Source organism: Myxocyprinus asiaticus, chromosome 45, assembly GCF_019703515.2.
Source record: "Myxocyprinus asiaticus isolate MX2 ecotype Aquarium Trade chromosome 45, UBuf_Myxa_2, whole genome shotgun sequence".
In the NCBI taxonomy this organism is placed as follows: Eukaryota; Metazoa; Chordata; class Actinopteri; order Cypriniformes; family Catostomidae; genus Myxocyprinus; species Myxocyprinus asiaticus.
This window is the reverse complement of record NC_059388.1, coordinates 13080349-13099352: the sequence shown is the minus strand read 5'-3', so window position 1 is coordinate 13099352 and position 19004 is coordinate 13080349. Positions and strand designations below refer to the sequence as shown.

The 19004-nt window shown below is 38.6% G+C and overlaps 1 protein-coding gene across 1 annotated transcript in view; it reads left to right on the top strand.

Annotated features, from left to right (window-relative positions):
- The window catches only part of LOC127435437 (voltage-dependent L-type calcium channel subunit alpha-1C-like), a 233249-nt gene that overhangs the window by 9371 nt on the left and 204874 nt on the right, over positions 1 to 19004 (top strand). The window lies entirely within an intron of this gene.

Below are 19004 nucleotides of genomic sequence, written 5' to 3'. Positions count from 1 at the left end.
CCAGCGATTATCCTTTCCTGATCTTTAGCTCCATAATGGGGATCAGGTAATATTAACTAAGCCGCAAGAGAAGGAATATCTTACGCTTTGCTTTTTTCCACCACTTTTTTTCTTTACCCCCGCCGCCACCTCCAAGTGGGTTGTTTTTTTCCTTCCGCTCTTTTTTTTTTTTCTTTTCTTTTTTTTTTTTTTTTCTTCATTCATCTTCGGATAAAGCTGGACTACATATAGCCTATGGTAAATGAAAGCAAAAACATGTACATACCGGAGGACACCCTTGAAAACCATCAAGGTAATTTCTCATTTGTGTTCCTTCTGTTTGGAAACTGTGTGTGCGCCATATGGAAGTGTTGGGGGGGTTGATAAGTCTGTTTGCGTTATCATGGGCATGACGCGGGGGTGTACCCGAACCCTTCCATTTTCATCACCCACACACACACGCACACACACACATTATGCGCAGTAATAGCTGAGTGATGCTTGAAATCACGGTGATCACTGATCACCTTTGGAGGACAATCAACAAATGTTATGACATCTAATCACTCATGCCTGGAGGGAAATGCGTCTAGCCTATATAGTTGATAAACTTGCTGGTTGGTTCGTTTGTTTGCTGATAGACACGGCAGGGGTGACGTATGCATAAAGATCATGTGGTCACAGACGCACATAGATGTCAGTCGATTATCATATCAGCTGTTAAAATGGCTTATTAATCATTTCGCGCGGGCCAAACTGCATCGATCACCGCTGAAATCAATACACTTACACGGTCCTATAACCTATAACAGGCTTATTCATTTCAGAGCATCTCATTTGAGGAGCTATGCCCCCTCAGTCTCGTATGCATCTGTTGAATATTCCTTCTTATCAGACTGTGTCGCAGCAGGCGTAAATTCCCCAGGACTCCGCGCGCAGGTTGTGCGCTTCACGGATTAAATGCTTGTAAAAAGCGCGGAGCTGAACACCGAGTCTTTTCCCTTCTCAAGATCCCCCTCCATCCAGGCAATGTCGGTGCCGTGGCAACGGAGCTGCCGACCCATAGCAACAGCGCGGCTCGCGATAAGCCCACTCCCAGCGCGCGCACCTGCCGCACCTGAGTGAACAAACGCATCCGAGCAAAGCCTGTAAATTGCTGTTAATAATGTAGCTCCGCCCCCTTAGGCCTACTGCACATCTGTCATGCCAAAAGTTACAGTTCATCATTACACCGAAATTAGGATGTTGCGTTAGCGCTGTCTGTGAAGGACACGGATGCACACTGACAAGCCATTTTGATAGGAAAAAAATAAAAAATAAATAAATAAAAAGAACTTAAATAAACTCTTCGTTGGTATTAAAATAGAGACTGGATGACATGATGAAAAAAGGACTTATCTAAATTTAGATTCTAAATTTAGCTTTGTTTTAGCAGCTTTACAGAGCCGATGTTTATTTTGACTCTTTATTTATTTATTTATTTATTTATTTATTTATTTATTTTTAAGAGTTGAATCTTACATCTTTCCTATTGATACCGTAACATCACAACACACTTTCTGTTCTAAAAAGAAGAGTTGAGATTTCTTTCATTATTTACTCGCCCCCTATATGGTGTTATTTCCAAGGAATTTGACTACTTATACTATGCCCTTAAAGTGTGTACTTTTTAGAGTGTAGCAAAAAAGTGTGCAAGTATTGGGACATACTATCACATAGAATTGTGTCTCGAAACCAAAGACCCCTCAGTCACATTGTTAGTTCATCCTGTCACCGTACACCGACTGTCAATCATGCTGTTACAGTTATCATGACATGCAGGTTCCTTATTTCATTTTACTGTGATTCATTTTATTCTTCATTGCATTTCATCTACAATATACCCTACAATGCTTCCTACCATATTGGAGAAAAAACAGCATTTCATGTGGAGAGTTTGCAAAGCAAACTTATCTCTTTTCCTGTCGTTATCTGTATTCGATGTGTGATGTCACAATGTGTTGCTGATTAAATATAACACAGAAAACAGATGTGATTCTTATGACTCATCATCAACTAAAGTAAAAATCAAGGATGATCTGCTTAACTTGAATGTTATACCAAGTCGGAAAGACAGAACACTTAAATGACATCACTTTTTTTTTCATTGTTTTTCCTTTGGCAGCGTATTACTTTTTAAGTCATTACAATAGTCCATTGAAAGAGAACCTGACCTCTATATTACAGTGATTCAGTAAATGAAAAAATAAAAGAGAACAGACAATTGTGTTAATTTGTTTAATATTCTGTTTGTTATAATCCTGTTTTTAATCGATATGGTGCTGAAACATTTTCTTAAAGATTATTTTCGAGCAAGAATCTCTTAAGAACACACAAAAGCATCCACAATAAGAAATACAAATGCAAGTAGGTGGACATAAAAGAATGCATGATGATAAACATTTTCTGATCACTGTAAATGGCCCCGCTTGAGTGTTTGCAATTTAATGAGATGCCTTGTTTGTAGTTTTACACGTATGACAATTGTAGTCCTTAAGCGAATGGTCAAACTCCTCTTCCGTCGAGCAAGAGATTGTGGGCAATATTAACCCGAACAAGTATTCATGGATCTACACTTTGTAATTCTACTGGTAATAGTAGACTAACAGGGCAACTTAACATACTGTGGGTTGGGACACCTTAATTCTAATCTTGTTTACTATTTAGAGCGGATGGGGTGTGGATTGGGATGCAGGGTGAGTCTTCTAAAGCCGTCCGATTGATTTGTGAGGAACAGATCATTTTTATTGAATGAAAATCTTCCCCTCCACTGAAGCTCTCAAATCTCATTCTCCATTCCACATATTCGACCAGCTTGCATGTCACATTCGGTTATGATGCATGCAAGAAGTGGCGTTTTGCCATCAATTATTGAATCAGAATGCAAATGAGATTTCAGATCTTCAGCTGAAGGGAAAATAATCAATGAATAACTTAAGGCTGGCTAAATTCAAGCAGTTCCTCACACAAAGCAACAGTTTTGTATGGCTTTAGAAGACTTGAAATGTAGTGCATGGTACTTTCATGAAGGGACGGATTAACCACTGGGCCGATTGGGCTGTTGCCCAGGGGCCTCTAAACCCAAAGGGCCCAGAGCTCTAAATAAATCGTTATTTATTTTAAGATACCTATTATAAATCCACGTAAATGACAGCCTTATGTGAAATACCATTTGTTCGGCCGAATGCAGGTTCACTTTCCATGAGGCAGCAAACACTATGGATTATAGAATGATTCAGCATTTAACTTTGTTTTGTCTGCACATCAGAGCAAAAGGGGGAATCACAGTTTATTAAGCACTAAAACTTGGCTAGGTGAAAAACAATCTGGACACCAGTGCTGAAAAAGCTTGATGCAGCGCAACAAATGGTGAAGCAGAATACAGGTGTCTCAAGATGCGTTAATAAATCTTGAAATTATTTTTAAGTTAACAGTGTCTCAAAAAAAATGCGACAGTCCTGCACAACGAATTGTAAAACAGAATGCAAGTATCTTGAGATGCGTTTATAAATATCAAAGTTCTTTTAAACTTTACAGTGAGTTGTGGCACAACGATCAAAGACGTCCGTACAGTACGTGTTTAAAAGGCCTTGATGCACCTGTGAACAGCCCTTAACTTGCCCTGTAGCCTACTTGAAAAACAGACCTGAACCTGGCCCAAAACAGGTAGGTTTGTTGGGTACCATCGGACTCAGATCGGGTTGAAGACCTCTAAACACGTGCAGAATAACCAAATAGTGATTTTGGTGTTTGAATACCATGCACATTCCTATTAATAATGCATGATTTTGGATTGGTTCATAATTAAAAAGTATATATAAGTGACAGTGTAAGACATTGCTCCAAATTTTTGTTCTGTCAATTTGAAAAAGGCAAGCGTCCTGTAGCACATAAAAGTGAACGTATTTACATGACACGTAATGGGGGAGGGGGTCCTCCATGGTGTACCAGCCCATGGGCCTCTCAGTTCTTAATCCGTCTTTGCTTTCATGGTGTTTTTTGACCTTTTTGGAGCTTGACAGACGTGGTCACTACAGGCTGGCAAGGGCGCATTAATACAGGGGCTTATACGGCTGAAGCCCAGAGGCCTACAACTCCCATGGGGCCCAGGTCGCGGCCATTTAATCGGGAGATGCTCAACAACTGGAAGGGGGCCTCTGCGGACCAGGGAGCCTATGGGCCCAGAGGTACCTTAAAGCACCCCTGCAGACTGGGTAAAAATATAGATTTTCCGATGCATCGCTATGTTCGTTTGAACATTCTTGATATTGATTCTTAAATCCCAAGATCAAGCTTTCTTTATAATGAAGGTTTCTTTATAAGTAAGAACATTAGCTGAGAGAGAATTAATTTTATATTTAAGCAATTATTGTAACAGAAATGCACCCATATGAATCGATATTGAATCGAATCGAGATCAAGATCGGAATCGAATCGAACCGAGAGCAACTGAATCAGAATCGAATCAGGAAATCTGTATCAATACCCAAACCTAGTGGTCACAATGAACTATAATTTCATGGAAAAGACCTGCACAAAGATTCTTTTTATTTAAGTGTTCCATACATTAATAACTCCAAATGGGTTTGGTGAGTCAGAAATGAGAGATTGTTTATTTTTGGGTGAACTATTCCTTTAAAGCATTCCACCTTCACTAAATTGAATTATCCATCCATTAGCAGTCTGCACATTTGTGTCCTAATAGAGCAGGATCTCAGTGGTGGCCTGTAGCCCAGCAGATGTTCATGTTTGTGTTGTGTTGTCGTCTACCGCTGCTGATGAGGGCTGGCTTTCAGGTAAACACAGCCTCAGTCAATCACAGGTCCAGAGCAGAGCCGTGTCACAGACAAACATGAACCTCTTCTGCTACACAAACACTCCAACAGCAGGAAGATGGAAAGGCTGTTTTGTGGGCTATGATACACCATCAGTCTCTGGAATGTTAATTATGACTCATGAAGTGTTTGAATGGCTCTGAACATGCAGTAGCTGTGACACACAAGCATACACATTTTTATGTTTGCAGATAAACTCTTGTTCTCTTGATCTGTTTTCATTATTTACGCACGGCAGTCAGAGCCTGCAGTCAATGCCTTTCTTCAAGGCGAAAATGCTGAAATGATACAATAATTGCTGATGTCGTGTAACTCTGACACAGTAATTTGTGATGTAGTCATGCCACTAAGTTTTTGATGTTACTTCAATCTCTCTCCTTCACCTCTTTCTCTCTTGAAGGTTGTTTGGTTCCCCTGATACTCATTGATTTAAGATTCGCTTAGGTAATGAGGGCAGTGGTATCTGGCTTCTTTCCTTCTCCGGATTTGTGCCTGGTTCATATGACAGGCAATTCAGGACATTAGCTGAATTAATATGTTTATGATAGATCTCAAAATGTCTGACGAGGCTCCAGGACGCCATCTCGGATGACCCCCTGTCTGACAGGAGCTGTCCTGGACTTGTCCTCCACATTGGGCCGAGCAGTATGATCAAGTATTTCTTTCATATTTCTCACTCAAACACATCCAGATAACCAAAGACTCGACACATGCGTATCCAGGTTGTTAGATTCCTGGAATCCGTCAGGTATTTGTTGTTGCTACTGTTGTAAGTTCAAAGCATGGCTTAATGTTTACTTAACGAATACTTAAGGCAGCCAAACGTACATCAACATAAACCTTGGTGAGCACAGTGAATTTGAGGAAGTTGCTGTGGCTTAGAGAATCTGCCTTTAAACGGCAATGTCTCCAGTTTTTTGCTTTCCACAGTGAACTCTATGTATGCTGAAACATAAGCACAAAGATCCGATTGATTTAGTTCCTGTCCACTGAATATTACAAATTATATCAAGCAGCACTGTTGGCACGTTGCACTGGGCATGGTCTGAGTTTAAGGCCTTGCGTGTCTGTTTTCTCTCATTCTGTTTAGTCACTCACTCACTTCTGAAACTTAAAGGGAAAGTTCAGCCAAAAAAACAAAAAACAAAACCCAACAATAATGTCATCATTTACTCACATAAACCTGTTGTTCCTTACCCGTATGACTTTTTATCTTTTGTAAATAATGACAGAATTTTCAGTTTTGGGTGAATTGTCCCTTTAGTTTGACATGTGCATATACAGTATATTGTATGCCATGTTTTAGGATTAGGCCTTGGCGTAGGGCTGGGCGGTTTTTCAGATGTTTCCGCTTTATTCGAATTTGTGTGTTGACACAAGTTAGTCCACGGTTATGGGCGCTTCATTTCAAATCATGGAGAGTCTCTATATGGGAGAATCAAACATCCGCCACTCCTTTTGCCATTAGATTCAGACAGATCGCTAATTATTTATTTGTTCTGTGACGTGTTTCAAGTGTACTGCATCTATAGCCAACATTGGTGAGCGATCATTTTGACAAACTTTGCTAGTTGAATTGTAATGATAAATTATTTCATATTGTTGCTCTGCTCAGCGTGAACCGCTAGAGGGCGTGTCTCTATCTGCAGGGGTTTATGAATATACACACAAATTGTTTGATATGCAATGAGTACTTTCTAGATAAACTCGATAATTTATAGATATTGATTTCTAGATAACTTTCTAGATATACTTGGTTTGGATAAAATTATTATTTTGCAGTTTTCTTATTTTATTATTTCTGAACATCTGGGTTTATTCGATTTTATGGTATTTTACATTTACACTCTGTTGACAACTTCCCCCTGTGGTGCATTTGGTGCATTTGTTATTTTAAAAATATATATTTTAAATTTGTATCCCCTTTTCTCCCAATTTGGAATGCCCAATTCCCACTACTTAGTAGGTCCTCGTGGTGGCGTGGTTACTCACCTCAATCTGGGTGGCGGAGGACAAGTGTCAGCTGCCTCTGCTTCTGAGACCGTCAGTCCACGCATCTTATCATGTGGCTCGTTGTGCATGACACCGCATGTGGAAGCTCATGCTACTCTCCGTGATACATGCACAAATTACCATGCACCCCATTGAGAGCGAGAACCATTAATTGTGACCACGAGGAGGTTACACCATGTGACTCTACCTTCCCTAGCAAACGGGCCAATATGCTTGCTTCGGAGACCTGGCTGGAGTCACTCAGCACACCCTGGATTCGAACTCACGATTCCAGGGGTAGTAGTCACCGTCAATACCATTTGGTGCATTTGTACATTTTTCTTGCACACCTTTGTTTCCTATAATGAAAAGAACTTGGATTTCTCTAATCAGATTGCCTTGCATTCTAATAAAGAACATACAGTTTGAATCATGTTGAAGTACATTTAAAAGTTGAAAAAAATCTAATCGTGAATCGTCCATAAGTTTGAAAAAAAATCGATATTTGTTTTTTTGCCAATATATCGAATATTTGCAATATAATCGCAACGTTTTTGCTGACAATATTAAATGAAGCAATATCGTCAATATCGCAATGATTTTTATCCACTTTTTATTTGGCCATTAAGTTTCATAAAGAGCACCTCAGTAAACTAATTTCATGATCCTTCAGGGCTTCACGATTAATCAAAATAACATCAGAATAGCAAGTTGGTCATATATGATTAAACCGCTAAAAGACTGTGATTTAATGACAGATAAACATGGTCTGTGTGTGCTTCAGAATAAACGAGTGAGGCACTGATCAGTGTGCATGCGCGGGGCAGCGCTCCCAGAGCAGTTCACATTAATTATGAAATCAAAGTACGGAAGGTTTAAGCACTCGAGCAATTCCAAACATTAGTAACCTCTACAATTTATTCAAATTTACTAACATGGCACAGTATAACAGAAAAGGAGGAGATGACAGCATTTCAGCCAGATGCAGAACTGTCAAACACACATTGAAGCTGCACTTTCAGTGTCAAAATAAAAGCCCCAGGTGAAGGTGAAGTAAATAGGACAGAAATACATTACTTTTATATAATACAAATCTAATACTCAAAATAATAATTATAATTCAGTATTATATTATAATAATAAACTTGACTTGGTCCCACAGTAATAATTCTTGATTGATGACATGAGGAATCAAATTTTCCTTAATCTTTTGACATACTTTACCATTAATCACTTCTGTTGCCCGCCCAGTAGTGGTGAGCAGTGAGATGGCAAGAAGAGTGCAGGTCAGTAAAAGCAGAGAGCCAATCAAAACAGTGGGCATTTACTGTCAAGTCTTAAAGAAGTAGCAGGAATAGGATGAGAGTGGACAATGATCATGTTTTACAAATAAATGACTGTTTTTTGTGCAAACAACGTCACTAATATATTATAAGTGAACTATATTAAAAGGCATGTCATGACCCCTTTAATGCCTTTAAAATATAGAATCTACTTGGCAAAAATGGCTGTTTGGATGAAATGATGGTTCCACTGATTAAAAAAAAACAAAAAAAAATCAGCCATTTCAAAGCAAATACATAATTATCGAGATATATATTGAATAACATCAATAGGCTGAACAATATTTAGATATAATTTTTGAAGCCATATCCACAAGCCCTTCTTAGGATGCTCAATTAATCAGACAGCATGGTCAGTCAGACTTCTTAATATGTGGAGCAGTTGGTGCTGATCACAGTGGGATTGTGGGACATGTTAGGTGTACTAACAGAACAATCGCTGGAGTGCCTCAACAGCACTCTGTGCAGTAGTACAGCACTTGAGGTATCAGCTTGAGCACGAATCATCTGCTCTTGTGCTGGATCATCAGTGTTCATGTTTCAAGCTAGTGTGTTTTTTTACAGATTTACTTTATTGAGATTTACTGTGGCATGTTACTATAATATGCAGGTAATTACATGTTGAATACTGTAAGTAGTCATTTGGCAGGTGCTTTTATCCAGAGTGACTCACAGTACACTTGTTACATGGGCAATCCGCCCTGGAGCAACCTGGGTTTAAGTGCCTTGCTCGAGGAGGGCATCTCATGGCTCACTCTTAGTCACTACGCCACTTCGTTCCTACTGTTGTGGAGAATACTTTACTAACTGGTACACTCTATTCCAGAGCATGACTTGTAAGGTGATATATTTTAACATCTGCATTACATAATTGTGTAATTTTACATTAAATATGCTAATCTATAAGGTGGGATCTTTTAGATTCCTAATATCAAACATCATTCAAACAGAACATATAAATTATTACACAGGATCTGTGAAATTTATCTTTGTCCATTATTTGTTAAAGTCTTTAAACCTCTTTATGTTCTTGCCTTTATATTTACAGTGCAATGCCATAAGCATAGGTAAGATCATGGATGACTCCTCAGTTCTGTGGTTAGGACAATGTTACTAGTCTTTCTAAAAACAAATGATAGAAATAAGATTTTAATTAAATTAAGTTTAGTTTAATTTCATATAGCACCTTAAAGTAAACAATTCTGCATTCTGTATCTATATTCAAAAGGTTGGATACTTAGATGGTGAAAAATAACTCCTATCCAATGTAAACATGAAATGCAATTACGTAATTGTTATATATTAATTAAATGCAATTATTTAAACCAATTTCGAGCATGTGGATAACAGCATCAAAACACCTTTTAATTTTTGACCGCACTCAACACTTGCTCTGCATCGCTATCAATCCCACAATCCTCCTTGATGTCGCCTGGCTCCCAAAGGAATGAATTGAAAACGCCCGCCCAGCCTTGCTCAACACGCACAATTGGACACATACTGTTAGGTATTCAGACTCAGTATTCAGAGTAGGGGGTTGTTTAAATTCTAACCCTGCGTATGAGCTTAAGTAATAGTGATGCTTGCCTTAGCCATTAGTAATACTCTAGTGGTGCTCTGCCTTAAAACACTGTTCACTTCATTGTTCATAATGTAAATAATTAATCGCCGTTTTTCTCAAACATAACAACAGAAACTCAATTAGACCTATAAAAGACAGTAACACATTGTGAAACATCAGTAAATTGCTGTAAGACCCACTGTTTTTAAACACACACATACAGTGGTAATAATAAGCATTTGAACCCTTTGGAATGAGCTTGTTTTCTGCATTAATTGGTCATATAATGTGATTTCATCTTCATCAAAGTCACTAGTATAGACAAACATCAATGTGCTTAGGCTAACAACACACAAAAAATTATAATCTTTCATGTCTTTATTGAACACATCCCATTAAACATTCACAGTGCTGTGGAAAAAGTAAGTGAACCCTTGGATTTAAGAACTGGTCGATCCTCGTTTGGCAGCAGTAACCTCAACCAAGCATTTTAGACCATTCTTCCTTACAGAACTGCTTAAGCTCAGCCATATTTTTAAGATGCCTGGTGTGAACAGCTCTCTTGAGGTAATTCCACAGCATCTCTATTTGGTTAAGGTCTGGCACACGCAGCCGAGTTCTTGTGTGTGTGTGTGTGTGTGTGCATTTATTAAGCTTAAAAGCAACCCCATTTATGTTACACTGAAAAGTGTGTTAAACTTGTGATAAACATTTACCCAGCCCTCGCTTCCTCCTTGAGAAGTCAGAGACCTTGTCACAGGTGGATTGTCTTTTTTTGAATTTCTTTTGGATTTACGTTGAAGTTTAGGGTCTTTGTCCTCCTGAATCCCCCAACTTCTACTGAGCTTCAGCTGGTGCACATCAACCTGACATTATCCTTTAGGATATCATGATAAACTTGGGAATTAATTTTTCCCTCTGTGATGGCAAGTGGTCCAAGCCTTGAAGCAGCAAAGCAGCCCCAAATGATGATGCTCCCTCCACTGTACTTCTCCGTTGGGGTGATGTTTTCATGTTGGTATGTGTGCCCTTTTCACGCCATACATAGTGCAGCATGTTCTTCCCAAACAATTCAACCTTACTTACAACATCAGTCCACAAAACATTTTCCCAGTAGCGTTGTGGGGTGTCAAGGTGATCTTTGGCAAACTTCAGGCATGCAGCAATGGTTTTGTTGTAAAGCAGCGGTTGCCTTCATGGTGTCCTGCCATGGACACCATGGCTGTTTAATGTTTTCCATAAAGTAGACTCATGAACAGAAATGTTAACCAGTTCCAATGATTCTTTAGCTGTCACTCTAGGGTTCTTTTTAAATGCTTATTGAGCAGACTGGCTGGACGGCCACTTCTAGGGAGAGTAGCCACAGTACTAAATCATCTCCATTTATAGATAATTTGTCTAACTGTGGGCAGATGAATATCTGAGCTCTTTGAGATAACTTTGTAACCCTTTCCAGCTTTATGCAAAGAAACAATTCTTGATCGTAGGTCTTCTGAGATCTCTTTTTTTGTGAGGCATGGTCAACGTCATCAGATGCTTATTGTGAATAGCAAACTCAAAATGTTCGAGTGCTTTTTATAAGTCAAATGTAGCTCTAACCCACACCTCTACTCTTGTTTCATTATTTGGATGCCAGGTTTGCCAACTCCTGACTCTAATTAGCTTTTGTTGATGTCACTTATTTTTGCCACAGCACTATGAATGATTAATGGGGTGTGTTTAATAAAGACATGAAAGTTTATAAATATCTGTGTGTTGTTAGCTTAAGCACATTATTAATTGTTTATACTTACACATTTTATGACCAATTAATGCAGAAAACCAGCTAATTCCAAAGGGATCACAAACTTTCTCTTACCACATGCACACAGACATGCTGCCACTTAGCTGATGCTCCTGGTAATACTAGAATCTGTGCTTCACATCTAGAGCAAGGCCACATGAATGGATAGAGCAGCAGTTAAATGGAAGGATGACAGACTGCATGAATAAATGCATACATGTTAATAACGCAGAAAACAGCTGTTTGCGACACATTGGCACCGCAGGGGACCTCAGCATTATGAGAAAGAACCAAAGCCCCCCGTTAACATGTGAGTCAGCAGCGGGTCACGACACTGTAGTCTAATAACCATCTCTCACTCCCCTGAATTGCTGTCCCCCTAGCAAAGACTGCATGAGTGAGCTGTAGGCGATCTATGCGTGAAAAGGTCTGGACAGAGCTAAATGAGTTGTAACTGGTCATAATTATCACTATAATGTCAGTTCATCATCTTAATATTTAATCTGTAACAGTTTCCATATGAGAAGCTATGATTTCTTGGATTTTGCACACACAGTCTTTAAAGATTTTTCCAGTCTGTTTTATGAGTTTGAATGAGTTAAAAACCTCTGGTTTGTTTCCACTCTCTCTTTTTTATTTTGTTATTTAATTTGTGTTTAGTCATACTGTATTAAAAACACACACAGATCATTTGCACTCGGTTCATGTGGCGAACAACTCCTTGTGTTTTAAGTGTCTTGAAACCCCCATGGTTTAGCACTAGTCATTCACACATCAGACTTAAAAAAAGCGTCATGAAAGGGGTGTGAATATATGTAAAACCATGATATTTTTTTTAAGTACAATGAAAATATCATAAAATATGAATATAATAATCATTCAGTACCATCTCTGCTCCCTCACTTCATCCTGTCATCTCTGCTGCTTCCACTCTGACCTCATCATCCCCCCTATAGAACTGTCACTTTCTAAAGTACTTTTCCTTCATTTCCTTTCATATAAATGTAATGTTATTTTACTATATTATGTGATATAGGAACTTACAACAGTAATGTGGCAGAACCATGGTACAATGATGGTGTCAAGATAGAAATACCGTGGTTCTGAATGGTTACCATGGTAGCCTCCATGTCCAAAAATGTTAATTCCATGGTACTTTTTTGAAATTAATAAGTCTTATTCGTTTAAACAAAAAGTAAACTGACTTTGGTTGAATCAGACGGCTCCTTTAGTTTGACAGTATTCTACAAAAGACATATTAAATTCTTATCTAGACTAAAAACAACGCGACCGCTCCCATTTTAATTAACAAAGCTGTCTACACGCACTAAGTGTGCGATGTCGGAATTGCGGTAGAAATCCAGTATAATTTTTTTTTAATGAACTTGCACTACAATACTGTACATAGAGTGGACTTTTTACCTGACCTGTTACTTGTCTGAGGCAACTTTGGATGATCCCGTGTGCAAATTCCCAACTGCATTTTTGCACCCTTGAAAGGCACAGCAGGAAGGAGACAGCACTTGAAGGGTTGTTCCAAACAAAAGTGAGAAAATTAATCCTTTATCAAAGGGCCCTTCCACAAGACTGTTAGCAAAGGGTACATTCATACAGTGCCATGATCCTTTCAGAGTACCTAATTTAAAGGCTCTACCATTCAGAGTGATTAGGGCATAGAGAGGATCACTTTCGATTGGAACTCGCCCTGATCTGCTGTTGCACGTGCTGTAAAAGGCACCTCCTCCTTCTGCGATTTACAAGGAAATCTTACATTGACACATTATTACTGTTATTGTGAGATTATTAAGAGATTTTTTTAGTAATTGAGAGAAACTTTAATAATTTTACTTATTAAATGTACCCCCCTTTTCTGCAAATGTGAGAGGAAACAAAAGAGTTTTGGTACACTTTGCTGTTTATCAATCGGTGGACAAAAGTATGAACATATCAGAATATCAGAATATCAGAATGAGCTTTATTGCCAAGTATGCTTACACATACAAGGAATTTGTCTTGGTGACAGGAGCTTCCAGCGTACAACAATACAAAAACTATACAAAAACAGCATGACATAGATAATTATAAAAAATAAAAAGAATTATACACATACGTACAGACACACACATACATACATACACACATACACATGGGTAGTGCAAATCTAATACAATCTGTTATGTACAGTGTAAATAAAAATCAGTTATGTACAGTGCAAATGTTTTGTTTTTTTGTTTGTTTGTTTTTTTTCAGAGGAATGAAGTGGCAGAAGAGGTTGGATGTGTTGGATAAATATAAGAAAGACTAAACTGTGTATTGCACATAGTTATTGCTCAATGGGGCAGTTTAACTGTTCATGAGATGGATAGCCTGAGGGAAAAAAACTGTTCCTGTGCCTGATGGTTCTGGTGCTCAGAGCTCTGAAGCGTCGGCCAGAAGGCAACATTTCAAAAAGGTAGTGGGCAGGGTGAGTGGGGTCCAGAGTGATTTTCCGAGCCTTTTTCCTCACTCTGGAAGTGTATAGTTCTTGAAGGGGGAGATGAATGCTCGGCAGCGTTGTTCGAAAGCCGCGCCGACGGAGCATGACCAGCGCGCCTGCTCGTCTCCCTCACCTGCGTCTCTGCGTCTCATTAAACAACACAGCCACGCCTCCAACTAGAATGTCAAACAAAACGTCTGAATATTCAAAATCCGGGAAAATATTGACTGGCGTGTGCTGTCGAATGTTCAACAGTTTGTCTCTGGTAAAACTGACTGAAAAAAGATTACTAAATACAGGACAAACAAACAAAAATAACAAAACAATAGAAGCGCTCCACACCGAGGCGGCCATCCGCGGCACCATCATGACGTATCCGGTACGTGATAAGAGTGAAGATGATAGAATAGTTTTCAAATCAAAGATTCTGATATTTTCTTCAAACTTTTAAGAATTAAGTGAAATCAGTAATTGCCACCAAAACCAAGACTGCTTAGAGACCTAATAGAAATTCATAAATATTTGTTCTTACAAGGAGTGTTTCTGGTTTAATATATGTTCAACTCTATTGACAGCATTTCTGGCATAATACAGAATGTCAGAGGAAACTAAATTTTGACATTTTCTGAAGAGAATGTGAGTGGTATTATGCAGTTGCAAGGGTATTCTGAGTGGTTGTTAGGTGGTTGATTTGAAAGAGCTAATTTCTACGTTTGTTTGATTTTCTGGTCTCAAAATATGGCTTGGTTTAATCCTTCAGTGTAAATCTCTGATTTTCTGCAAGGTGAAAACCGTAAGTCAAATTGCTTAGAAAAGTAACAGCACACCTCCTCTCTGAAAACAGCACAGTTTGAGGTCCATAGGCCAAACGGTGCAGAATGAGTGGCACGCCAAATTTTAATGCTTAGGCTTAGGGTTTTGTTGAAATGCCTAACCCCAAGTATGAGCACTAGTAATAGTGATGCTTTCCTTAGCCAGCACCACTAATAAAAGAGAAATTGAAAAAGCATGTGAGGGAAGGAGTTATGAAAGAGTTAAGAGTTTTTTTCTTTTCTAAAAATGTGGGTATGTAGGCCAGTCCTGATGCGTCTGCTCTGAGTGAATATCAGATCAGCTCCCAGCAGACTGCTGTCTCTTTTATACCCTCAGTCTTACAGCACACTGCCTTATTCAGGATATTAAACAGTACCATAATTAGTTGAGAGAGGGAGCACAAGATGTTGGCCCACAGTTGTTTTTCTGCTCAAGTCCTGTGTTGGTTTTGCAGCAGAAATTGTGTGGGACGTTGAGTCAAATCCAAAGAGCAATATCATAAGGATTGTAGGGCTGAGGCGAAAACGACTGTCAGAATAAAGATGAAGTTTTACCGGTGGGTCTGACCTTGGGAAAAGATTGGTTGGGACTTTTGCGTTAGTGTTTTGTGGATGTTCCACTCTCCTTCATAACTCTCTCTCTTTCTGTCCCTCTCTCCTCTGCCTGTCTTTAGCTGTCCCTCCTACTTGCAGCCTAGTTTAGGTAGTGCAGAATTCTCAGTGTACTCAGTGTGCATGTTTAATTCATCAGTTTGAACTTCGCTCAGCCAAAGCAAGGCATTATGGGTCTGACGAGCACTTTGATGTAATAGTAGCACATTTGTCACCTTTGGCCTTGACCTGATCCAACTGACACAGGTGTCCACATAGTATGCACCATTTTACTGTTATTCCCCTTGACCAAGCCCTCAAAACATGTTTCATAATGGTTTTTGAGTGCTGTAGTCTATCAATTGAATACAGTTTTGATCATGTTATCTACATTGTCCGCTAGGCCAAAATGTCCACTGTGTGGCTCTAAAAGCGAGTTAAATCTCCCAAACAGATGAGTTTTTTTTTAAGGTTAGTGATCTATCGAATTTTAAATTAACAAAATCTACTTCCCCAACCTAAACCTTTAACCTAAACCTAACCAATAGTGTCATAAAAAGCAAAAAAAAAAAATAAAATTAAAAAAAAAAACATAAAAAAATTACTGAAGCAACCACATTTTGTGGTGCTTCTATGACACTTTTGGCTTACTTGTAGACTTGCATGCTCTTCAGTACCAGTACCTCAGTTCTCTCTCAGTTAAGCTCCTGCGCATTTGTTCACAGTTAAACAAGCTTTTAAATGTAGTTGTTAAAATCGCAGTGAAGTGCCTTGACAAGCACAGTTCTGTTCGGGGTTTTGACGTATATTCTATTGAAACTGGAAGTGGGGGCGGGACATGTCGAAAAAAATGACAACATTAATAGATAACCAGCGCACACACGCACACAGCACATCGTGGTCTTTGCTTATGACGAGGCTGAAGCAATGCAGTCCAATGCAGAGTAAAAGATCACAATATTTCAACATTTTGAATCACAGTACACTAAACATAAAGAATAAAGAACATTTACTCATGCTGTATATCCCAAGATACTTCTGAAAAATGTCTGCATTAAAATATAAAATCCAGCCACATTCTCAGCATCCGATGCCAAGCATCCGATGTTTTATTCAGAAATGATCACCTCTGGAAGCATTCAGGCGTGAAATTCCTCAAACACAACTGCAAATTTGCTGTTAATATGCTCCGATATGTACAAATTCAAACCAGTGGCCCCGTAACCAAGGTAGTTTGGGGTATGGAACAGGGTTTTGGGTGGGGAACAGCCAGAAATGCACTTCTCTACGTTTGAAGCTTCGACTTATGCCAGGTTTGTGTACATGACAGGCTCTTGAAGGGGCAGGGTTAAATGAATGGAAATAAAGTAATTGTTGTTGTAGCACCTCTAGTGTTAATTTCATCAGGAAAGTGCTGCGATGTGTGCAACGAGGCACCTAAAAATCATTTTGCTAAAATTTTGGTGTAGTAATGTGAATACATGTGTTATATTGTGTAAGATTCAAAATCTACTGACAATCTTGTCATTGGATAGTAAACGCATTTTTTTTTTTTTTTTCATTTTTAGTAAATGAAATACTGTAAATACTTATGTAAATACTTATAAATACTGTTGCCCTCTGTCCGGCGCTACAGAACATTAAGCACCAGAACAGCCAGGCACAAGAACTGTTTTTTTCCCCTCAGGCTATCCACCTCATGAACAGTTAAAACTGCCACCAAGGACTGTGCAATATAATCAAGTGCAATACCTAATTCACCCATATTAATTTAATATACCCTACCTCTTCTACCATTACATTCACTTGCACAAAACTGTATATCTGTATATATAGCATATTTGTACATATGTTCTTTTTTTTGTCTTATTGTGTATTTCCGTATATATATATATATATATATATATATATATATATATATATATATATATATATATATATATATATATATATATATATTTTATTCACTTATTTTTATTTTATTTTATTATTATATATATATTTTTTAGCACTTTATTAGGATGCGATTATTAAATGGCTAATCAGGTCGTAGCAGTACAATGCATAAAATCATGCATATACGGATCAGGAGCTTTGGTTAATGTTCACATCAACCATCGGAATGGGGAAAAAATGTGATTTCAGTGATTTCGACCATGGCATGATTGTTGGTGCCAGACGGGCTGGTTTGAGTATTTCTATAACTGCTGATCTCTTGGGAATTTCATGCCAAAACAGTCACTAGAGTTTTATCAGAATGGTGCCAGAAACATAAAACATCCAGTGAGCAGCAGTTCTGCGGACAGAAACGCCTTATTGATGAGAGAGGTCAACGGAGAATGGCCAGACTGGTTCAAGCTGACAGAAAGGCTGCAGTAACTCAGATAACCGCTCTGTACAATTGCAGAATAGCATCTCAGAATAGACAACATGTCGAACCTTGAGGCAGATGGTCTACAATGTTGGGCACTTTATTAGGAGTGTAGTGTTCCTAATAAAGGGCTCAGTGAGTATAGGTCGACCACTAATTTACTGCCATTTTGTATGTGGTAGAGGTTCAAATAATGTTGCATACTCGAGACCTCACCTTATGAAACAAAATAACCAGACCTTCCATTTAACGGAATTAATGATGCACATGCTTGGATTTTAATTACACATTGGTAGTATTGTTTTCTTGTTTGGGGATATTGAATGTGGGAGTGATGGATGCGTGTTATTGTGTAGTGAATTGAGTGGGTTTCCTTCCCAAGATGGCAGGGGCATATTACAGAGTGATTTATGTAACACATCAGTCATGCCAGCGTTACACACCATCAAAATGTCTCCATCAAAATGCACTCAAGCCATCTCTGGCTAATAACAGGACTGAGCTCAATCTCGATGATGGATCCAAAACAGTCCAAAAAATCTCTAACCTCAACTAACTTTAAGTATTTAGCTTCAGCGCGTAACAACCTGTGTGGTTTGTGCTACAGACATCAGTGATCCCTGAAATCGTGTTATAAATTTGATACCTGAAATCAAAACGTTTTAAGCAAGCAGGCTCATGATTTTTGCCTGCCAGATGAAAAAAAAAAAAGGGCAAAAATTCCATACACTTACTTTGAAGGAGAGTCCTGAGCCATATATAGGGACCAGAACATCAATAGAGATGGCCACTCATATTGTCTTTACAAAATTTAAAACTCTTTATACGCTATATTTACCCAAACCAACTACAGAGGATTTTGCTTAAATTCATTCAAACACGCTTTCTGTTTTTTTTCTTTGAGTCTAACTTTTCCTAGTGCATTCAGAAAAATTAACCTTCTGAAAATTTCAGAACCAAGTGTGTAATGCAGTGCCATGGTAATGTTAGGACTTTGATAAATTAATTTAGTCTTTTCTGTTTAGTGATCCATAAATGTTTTATGGATGGATGCAGCATAATTTCCGAATACCGGCTCTCTGTATCCCTGTCACAAACGTTTGTTCAAGTGACTGAGGGTTTGTCTGCCCCCTACCTGCTGTATGTCTCTCCCAGCCTGTCCTCTACCAGCTGTTTATATCCCTCTCTCCCTGTCTGTCTCGCTTCCTCTTTATTTTCCTCC